Here is a 9637-nt window from a genome sequence, read left to right on the forward strand (position 1 = left end):
ATTATGGTAGGAAGAGCCAAGTGGAAGCCATGAGAACTGCCCCTACCTAGGAAAATAGTAAACCAAAAGCAATACAGCATTCCTGGAGGGACTGCAGAGATTACTGCCACCATTAAAGACTTGAAGGATGCAGGAGTGGTGATTCTCACCACATCCCCATTCAACTAGCCTATTTGGCCTGTGCAAAAAACAAATGGATCTTGAGAATGACAGTGGATTATAATAAACTTAACCAGGTGGTGACTCCAATTGCAGCTGCTGTTCCAGATGTGGCTTCAATGCTTAGCAAATTAGTACATCTCCTGGTCACTATGAGTCAGAATCAACTCAACAGCAATGGATTTGGTACTGGTATGCAGATATTGGTCTAGCTGATGCCTTTTTCTTGATTCAGGTTTCAAAGGATCACCAGAAGCAGTTTGCCTTCAGCTGGCAAGGCCAGCAATACAGCTTCCCTGCTCTATCTCAGAGGTGTATCAGCTCTCCAGCCCTCTGTCATAATTCAGTCTGCGTGAACCTTGATTACCTTTCCCTTCCAAAAGACATTACACTGGTCCATTACACTTGGTATTACGCTGATTGGACCTTACTCATTGGTGCAGACGATAGAGAACATTCCGAAGACTCCCCAACGTTCTGTTTTCTGGGTTTAGATTGTGATGTCTAAACCTCAGAATTGATTGTATGGTTTGCATGGGATAGGTGAGCGTGGTGGCAATCGCTTTGGCTATTGCACCAATGATGAACACATCCAAAGAAGAAAGCTTCATTCGTTTCTTTAAAAGCTGCTGTTTTAAACCTTCATAGAACATGAATTGGATAGCAGGATTGAAGACCAACAGCAAGGAGGGAAACGTGCTATTCCACAAAGCCGGGATTACTTCATCTCGAATTATCTGGTGAAAAGCATCAGTGATACCTTTATAGTTGGTTGGTACAATGTCTTCATTCCTGAATTTTGCCCCTTGCAGCTTCAGTCTGGTATTTACCACCCAGAGTGGAGTTGTTAGCAACACATTCACCACTTCTTTTGAGACCAAGGCAGCTCAGCTTCTTGTGTCCCTTATCTCTTCAGCTTCTGCTTCTGTTTCCTGTGGCCTCTTGGCCCTCAGGCCTCATGTCCGCATCTGCCCTGCCGGGGCAAGTGTTCCAAAGCTTCATAGCTCCACGGTAAGTGCCTGGAGGCACCCCACTCCGCCAGGAAGCCCCCTGCGCACAGGCACTCAGCTGTCTCGCTCTGTAGGTCAGCAAGCCTAGCTCCATCAATAAGTGCCCAGAGGCACCCCACTCTGCCAGGAAGCCTCCTGATCACAGGCATTCAGCTCTCTCGCTCCGTGGGTCAGCTCCAGTGCCGTCTTTCACCGGTCTCCTGGTTCTGCTGCTGTTGGTTCTCAGCTGCTGCTGCTTCTCTGCTGCTGTAGGTTCTCTGCTGCTGCTGGTCCTCTGTCACTGCCACACGTCTATCCATTCACAGTTTTAAAACTGCTTCCATATTTTAGGTATCTGTTAGAGCAGCACCCCACTCCTGGTACCAAATTCTGTCTTAGTCATCTAGTGCTGCCACAACAGAAATACCACAAGTGGATGGCCCCAATGAAGACAAGTTCATTTCCCCACAGTAAAGCAGGCCGAAAGTCCAAACTCAAGGCGTCAGCTACAGGGAAAGGCCCCCTCTCTCTCAGCCTTCTCATCAGTGTTCCCCCAGACTAGGAGCCTCTCTGCGCAGGAACCCCGGTCCAAAGGACACGCTCTGCTCCCGGTACTGCCCTCCTGATGGCATGAGGTCCCCCCAAATAGTTATTTTTAAAATACGGCAACCCCTAATTTTAGACAAAATATGTTCCTGTAGACCTCTTCCCAAAATGAATCAACATTCATGTTCACATTCAAACAAGCTTAACTGCTTACTTCCTATGCCCAGGCAATTTATAGACCAATTAAAAAATAAATTGATGCTTAGAAAAATCAAGTGACTTACCCAAAATGACGAAGTTAGTATGTGGCAGAACGGAACTTGAACATCAGTCTCAAGCCCCATATGACTAAGTTTTTTGGTAGCATTAATTCTGAATTGACATATTCTGTATTTTCTCAATTAGAAGATACACTTTCTCCCCACAGTTCAATGGTTTTGAAATTGGGATGCAACTTAAAAACCAAAGTATTTTTATAGTAGCAATATTTTTATCCCCCTAAAAGCTACTGGAAACCCTGGTGGTGTAGTGGTTAAGAGCTACAGCTGCTAGCCAAAAGGTCAGCAGTTCAAATCCACCAGGCGCTCCTTGGAAACTCTATGGGGCAGTTCTACTCTGTCTAAAGTGTCACTAGGAGTTGGAATTGACTCGATGGCAATGGGTTTCTTTTTTTTTTTTGAAAGCTACTATTTAATTAAAAGTGAATCACAACTGATAGCCTCCTAGAATTGAGAACTGAGGGCTCTAGCTGTGAGCGTGGGTGATGCTGAAAGAGTCAGATGGTAAGGGAAGAGACAGAGCAGTAGCCCTTCCTGTTGAAGCAGGATGTCCAGTCCTCTGTCCCAGCCATCTATCTCAACTCTGAACCCTTACTTGCTGACATCCTGCCTAGCCTTCATGACCTAGCTCATACCACACTCCTCCAAGAAGCCTTTCAAGGTTGTTTGGTGTGAATCTTCCCCTTTGCTAATTTTATCAGAGGATTTCAGTAACATGACATAGCATACATCTGACTAAACACTTTCTCCTTAACTAGGGGAGGTATTAGCATCCTTGCTTTACAGATGAGGAGACTGAGGCTCAGACAGAAGCAGCAACTTGCCTAAGGTCTGTTTGAAGGTCAGTGGAAGGGCAGGAAGGAAAGTGAGTCTCCAGTTTCTACCCATCAAAACTTCATGCAACCAGCTGGTTAGCAGGCAGGTTAGCCCAGCCTTCCCTTGGAAAAAGTGGAATTACAAGTTGTGGTAAGGTTTGTCCATGATTCCACAATAGAAACTGCGATATCTGAGCTCAGAGAAGTGACGTGTTCACCCAAGGCCCCACAACTCCCAACCAGCAGGGCTCAGACTGGGTTTCTTCACACCAATCCCCTGCTTTCTCCTGCCCTGTCCAGCCCTGATCCCTCTCTCATTCCAATGCTTCCAAGTCCTAGCCAGGCCTGCCTCCACTCTCATAAGCAAGAAAGGGGCAGCAGCCTCTTCCAGGTCACCCCAAAAGAATGAGCACCCAAATCTCTGCTCTTATTGATCACAGGATATAGTCTTGCCCCACCAATGTTCTAACTCTTCTGGGCTAGACCCAACTCCTCCACCTAGCACAGTAATGTGCAGAGAAGGGGCACTCCTCATGTCTCCTCTTAGACCCTGCACAAGCCCCAGATCTCAAATCAAGAGCCAGAGCTAGAGGAAAGGGGACATGAAGTCAAGTTCCAGCGGTGTTGCATTTGACAAGTCACTTGGGGATGCCACTGCCAGTCTCATGGGTTGTTATGAAGACTGAAATGACAAATGTTTGTGAAGACCCTTGGTGCACTTTAAAGTGCTGTAATGGGAGTTGAGGCTGGCTGCATGGTATAGTACAAAGAGCACAGGCTCTGGCTTTGGACAGACAGGGATGGTGTGACCTCGGACAAATAATCTCTTTGAAACTCAGTTCTCTCATTTGTAAAATGGGGATAACATCAACCTCATCAAATTGTGAGTCCCAAATGAGATACTACACATAAGGAATTTCACACAGCGCCTGGCATACCGGAGGCACTCAATAAATGTTAGATTCCTTCCTAAGTGTAAACATCATTATCTGAAGCATACCAGAAATCAATGTCTTAATTTTATTGTTTAAGCTCACTGCTAAATTTTATGCAATGGGTAGGGATTTTAACCTCAAGTGAGCACTAAGATTGCTAATGATTTTAAAGTAGCCGCTGCCACTTTGCTTTTAGTTATCTATCTTCCAAGGAGACTGCAAAGCTGGAAAAGGAACTGCAGTCCAGAGGAAAATGCCACTATATGATGATGGTAATTTAAAAGTACACCATCTCTCCCTCCACACTGTTTCAGGTCTGTTCCCCTTCTCTATAAAAAGGCTGGAGCCGAGACACAAGTAGGTTCTAAAGAGAGCAATGAAAATTATATGGGTTGTGGTTTGAGAAGGGAAGGAAGAGAAGGAAAAAACAAGGCAGAATTACTTGGCTTCGAAAGGAAGGGGTAAGACGGGTGATAAATAGGAGGGTTTTATATGGTGGGGGTGGGTGGTGAGTCACATGCCAAGGTGGTTATTGTGGTAGGGGGCTGGGAGGACCAAAAGGATCATATCTCAAGACTTCGAACACTTTGGAAGAAAGACTATACAAATCACAGACGTTATTAATTATGATTAACAATGACCAATGTAGGATTTGCTTTTTAGCCTAACCATGTTCTCTCATTTTCTAAACATACCCCAAAACTGCAGGCTGGACTTTGCCATATGCATCTCACCTATGAAGGAATCGTCCCTGCAACCAGTTCACATAGCACATAGGCACAAGCTCTAGGCTCAGCATCTCTTAGAACACTCCTTGACCGGAGGGAGATGGCCAACTCCTGAGCAGGATTTCTAAAGGCTTTCATGGATTGGCCCCTAAATCCCCTCCTGTCTTCTTCATCTCTGGCTGCTTTCCCCTCCCTCAATCCTTCAGTCACTCGGAATTTCTCTTGGTCCTAGAACACATCATTTGTTAATTAATTCAACAAATAGGGAACACCTATTAGGTATCAGGCACTGTTTTCAGCAGTGGGGATACAACCTCAGTGAACAACAGGCCCCCACAGAGCTTATATACTAGTGCAGGAAGACAAATCATTTCTGGTAAAGGTAGGCAAGTTTTGAAACGGTAGTCAGAGAAGGCCTGTCTGTGGAGGGAATATATGAGCACAGACCTGAATGATGCAAGAGTGAGCAAAGAGGTAACTGAGCCAACAGCTTTCGAGACACATAAAGTATAATATAAAGGTCTTGAAGAAGCTTCTCAGAATGAGTTTGGTGAATGGGAGAAACTGAAAGAAGAGCATAATAGCTGGGTTGAATGAACAAGAGTATAAGACTAGGAGTTGAAGCCAGAGTCTGGCATGGACCAGATCACATAGGGCCTTAGAGCCATAGTCAGGGGCTTGGATTCTGGTCTAAGTGGGAAGGAAAGCCCCTGAGGGTTCTGAGAAGAGGAGGTACATGATCACTGCCTGTCGGGTGGAAAATAAACATGGAGGGAAAGATAAGGTGAGAGATGATGGTGGCTTGGACTAGGGTGGTAACAGCAGAGGTGGTGAGAAATAACAGGGGGCAGGAGATAGGGGAAGCACTGGTGAAAGACACTTGAGCTGGGCCTTGAATAACCAGCCATGTGCCTAACAACTTGCCACTGAGTCAATGTCTTATCTTTGTAGCCAAAACACTTAGAATAATGCCTGGCATGATGTGTACTAAACAGAACCGGAAACATAATAATAAATCTGGAAGAAAAATGTTTTCATGTAACTAATCTTGAATTTTCTATTTTAGAATGCTATTTAATCCTTTCCAAGATGGGAAATCTATACACATTATAAAAAATGTGGAAACTAGAAATGTCGAAGAAGGAAAATTTATAATTCCTCATACTCCCACATCTGGAGACAAAAATGAGTATTTTCGTGTACTTTCCCCCCAGTCTTTTCATACACATTTTTACATAGGTGGGTGAGTGGGAGAAACCTTGAGGGGCAGCCTAGTCTACCAGAATCAGTTGGTTAGGTTTTGAATCCTAGCTCTACCACTAAGTGGCCTTGGACAAGTCACTTTCTCTCTGATCCATAAAACGGGGATATAAACACCTATTGCATCAGGTTATTGTGAGCGTAAATGAGATGATTCATACAAAGCACCTAATCTGATGCTTAATATATAGTAAGTGCTCAATATACAGTAGCTGCTATTAATAAAAGGAAGTCTAAATCCCACAACATAACAATTATAAGGAAAGCTTTCAACATCTCATTTTTTAGGACATAAAAACCCCAAAAATCCAAACCCATTGCCATCTAGTGAATTCTGACTCATAGCGACCCTACAGAACAGAGTAAAACTGCCCCATAGGGTTTCCAAGGCTGTAATCTTTATGGAAGCAGACTGCCACATCTTCTCCTGAGGAGCAGGTGGTAGGTTCGAACTTCTGACCTTTTGGTTAGCAGCTGAATGCTTAACCACTGCACCACCAGGGCTCCTGGTTTAGGAAATAGGTTTTGCAAATCCACAATCTAACCACATGTGCTCTTCCAAAGAAAAATAATCATACCAAGTATAGGAATTTGCCAAATAAGATGCAAGCAATACCAAATATTTTTAAAACCAAAATTTTACAGTAATGCAAAACAGAAATGTGCCAAGAACTAACCCCAGACCCTGGCCTGTTTAATAAATCTCTCTCCTACAAAGCTGACATGCTTATGGGATTACCGTTTACATTAATAACAGTTTAAAGGGCAGACACTCTCACCTGCCAAGAAATGATTCTTTCAGGTTTTCTATCTCCAGTTATGTCTGTGTGGTATGACAGAGCATGGCACTGAGTCAGGACACTTCTGTTCTCCCCTGGCCTCTGCCACCATCGAGTGGTGAGATCCTGAGCAAGATGCCCTTTCCAGTTTTCTGTGAAATGAGGTGTTGTCTACAGTCTCCAAGAGTCCTTCAGCTCTAAAACTCTACCATGTACATTTTACAGTTTAACGTGTATAATATTGGTTTGAGGAGGAAATACTACATTTTAATCAGATACCTAGAATACCTTAAATATTGAGTTTCATAATTACCATCTACAGATTTTTGGGAGAGGAGGGAAATGAATCACACATTATACAAATGTACTTCTAACTAAGATAACAATAGCTCCATTTTCATATAGAAGGAAGTGAAAGACTAACTTAAAAGCATTTGGAGTCATGAAATTCCACAGTACATTCCATTTTCAAAGGTCAGCCCTACTCTTAATAAATGCCAATTTCTCAGCGGCTTAAACTCATTCCAACTAGATCTATATTGGCAACAATGGTGGTGAATTTGGCTTAGTTTTATATACCATCACCACTCATTAATTGATGTATGGGAAAACAAATATTGCTGTTTTTACAAGACTCTGTAAAGGCTGTTACCTACCTCTTTGACTGCCTATGTTCAATGCCAACTGTCTACTATGAGCAGCAAACTTAGAGGTGTGTGTCAGAACCACATGGGTTCTCACAGGGCTGACATCCAGCAGAAGAGCCAGGCAAACCTGGGAGTACACGACCCGGACTTCGGGGCTGGGGAAGCCCCCAGGGGAAGTCACATTTAAACTGAGGTCTGAATGAACAGTGAGCCTGGAGAAGAGTATGCCTCACACTTTGCACTCTAGGTTTAGCTAGGGCATCACCTCCTCTAGTCTATCAGGGCCCTCTTTTCTGTGCTCCCCTCACACCCTGGATTCTCCTCTAGGTAGGGTGACTGTTAATCTAGGTTTGCTCTGGATAGTCCTCGTTTGTTGTTCTAGAATGACTAGCAGTAGTGCCCCCTTACACTCTCAAAAGTATCCTGGCTGGGACTATCAATTATACGATTATCCTACTATTAGCCCTGCTCCTGGCAATACCAGGCTTACATGTCAGGCTCCTGTGACTCAGCTCACTGAGGGTATGGCTCTATCTTGTTCACCTTTGTATTCAAGACACCTAACCTCATGCCTGATGCTAAACAGACTGGGCACAACAGTCATTCAGTACAGTATTTGAAATTAAAAGGAAAAACAAATACAAGCTACAACAAATTATATTTGCAAATCTTTACATTAGGCTGGAATCCTGATTCCATCTTTCACTAGCTGTGACCTTGTGATCCTTAGGTTTTCACCTAAAAATGAGGATAATAGTATCTTCTTCATAGGGTGAAATTTAATGAAATACTCCACATAAAGTGCTTTAGTACAGTACCTGGCATATACTGAGAATCAGCAGCAGTTGCTCCCATTGACAATAATGACTACTCCTCCTGCAGCTGCTGCAACCCTGTTTGCTAAGAAGCGAAGCACCCAGTAGGGACTCAATATGTGTGTACTAAATGAATGGTTCGTCTCATACTAGATGCTGGCTGCAACCCATACTCTTAAATTATAAAATGCATTTATCAAAATTATAATTTAGAAGTCAAAAGCTTTGACTCTTTTAAGTCCAGTTTTAATAATAACTAAAAATAACAACAAAAACAAAAACCCATCTCACACCCATAAATCACAGAACACAAAATGCAGCAGCACTGTCTGGCCCATCTTCTATGTGTTAATTAAAATTAGCAGCATTTAAATCTCACCCTCATTATAACTATGCTTTTAAAAGTTACTCTTCGATAAGCATGCCCACTTGGGTATTTGGGTCCATCTCTTCCTCTTTTTGAACTGTCAGCCTCTTAAGCTTTATGTGATTAATGTATATATAGAGAAAATTAGAAAGGGCTCAGATTGAGTGAATAGTAGTTTCTTGATCCCCCAATTACAATATCCTCTTTGCAGTATATCCTTGTTGAACATTTGGAATGGATTAAGACTTTAAACTACCAGATGTTTAACTACTGTAAATTCAAACTCATTAAAAGGGGCAGATTTACTACCTCTACTTAGTTTTGAAGTCTGTTGTTTGCCCTGTCCAAATAATTTATGAAACCAAATACAAAGGCAGGTAGTGTATTCTATTTATATAGTACTCATGGTGGGAAATAAGGGGTATAAAAAAAGGTCTGGAAATTAACTGCCATTTTAGCCAACCTGTAGATCACACTTATTGTTGTTTCTAAGCTAGTAATTGTTTCCTGAAACTGATCTAGTAGAGACTTTTATGCTAATCTGTACTAAAATATATTTTACTTTTTCTGGCCACAAAAGTTGGCTACAGAGGAGCATTTGATTACAACGAGAAGACAGCTGCACCCACTCTCATGAAATAAATCGACCTGGATCTACAGTCCTTTGTGGTAGTGTTTTGGCAGCCAAACAAAGGTTTTTACTACACCCAGTTTGTAAAGTCTCAGAAGTGTCAGGCTCCAACTTTTTTTTTTTCAAGGAACCCACGTGGACTATAATGAGTGCATTTCAGAGATGCTGTGCTGAAAGCTGGCAATGGATAAAGCAAGAACATAAAAGGAGCCTATTCCTAAAGCAAATGTTTCTTCTATAAACCTTAAGAATGAAGTGACTTTCACAATCAATTTTAAGATCGAAGAACTAGACTGAAGTACCTGGCTCTGGCACTTATTTGCTATATAATTTGGGCCAATTCATTTACCTGTTTGATTTCTCAACTGAAAAGTAGGGATACCTGCCTGTTTTGTTTTGTTTTTTTAGGACTGAATGAATGAGATAGTCCAAGGTGCTCTGTAAGTGTGAAGCATCATATAAACATTAATAAACACTGCAAGTGCAATTTCCCTGCATTATATGAATTACATACTTTAAGCAGCACTTAATGAGTGGATATGTCAAAAGTAAAAATTCCTCTAATTAGATATGGTAAATCTTGAATAAATTTCCAAGTACATTCTGTTTTGATACCTTCTCACTTCAAATATATTGAATCAGAACCTACATTTTAACAAGATCCTCAATCACCTGGAGATCTTGTTAA

Source organism: Trichechus manatus, unplaced genomic scaffold, assembly GCF_000243295.1.
Source record: "Trichechus manatus latirostris isolate Lorelei unplaced genomic scaffold, TriManLat1.0 scaffold00088, whole genome shotgun sequence".
In the NCBI taxonomy this organism is placed as follows: domain Eukaryota; kingdom Metazoa; phylum Chordata; class Mammalia; order Sirenia; family Trichechidae; genus Trichechus; species Trichechus manatus.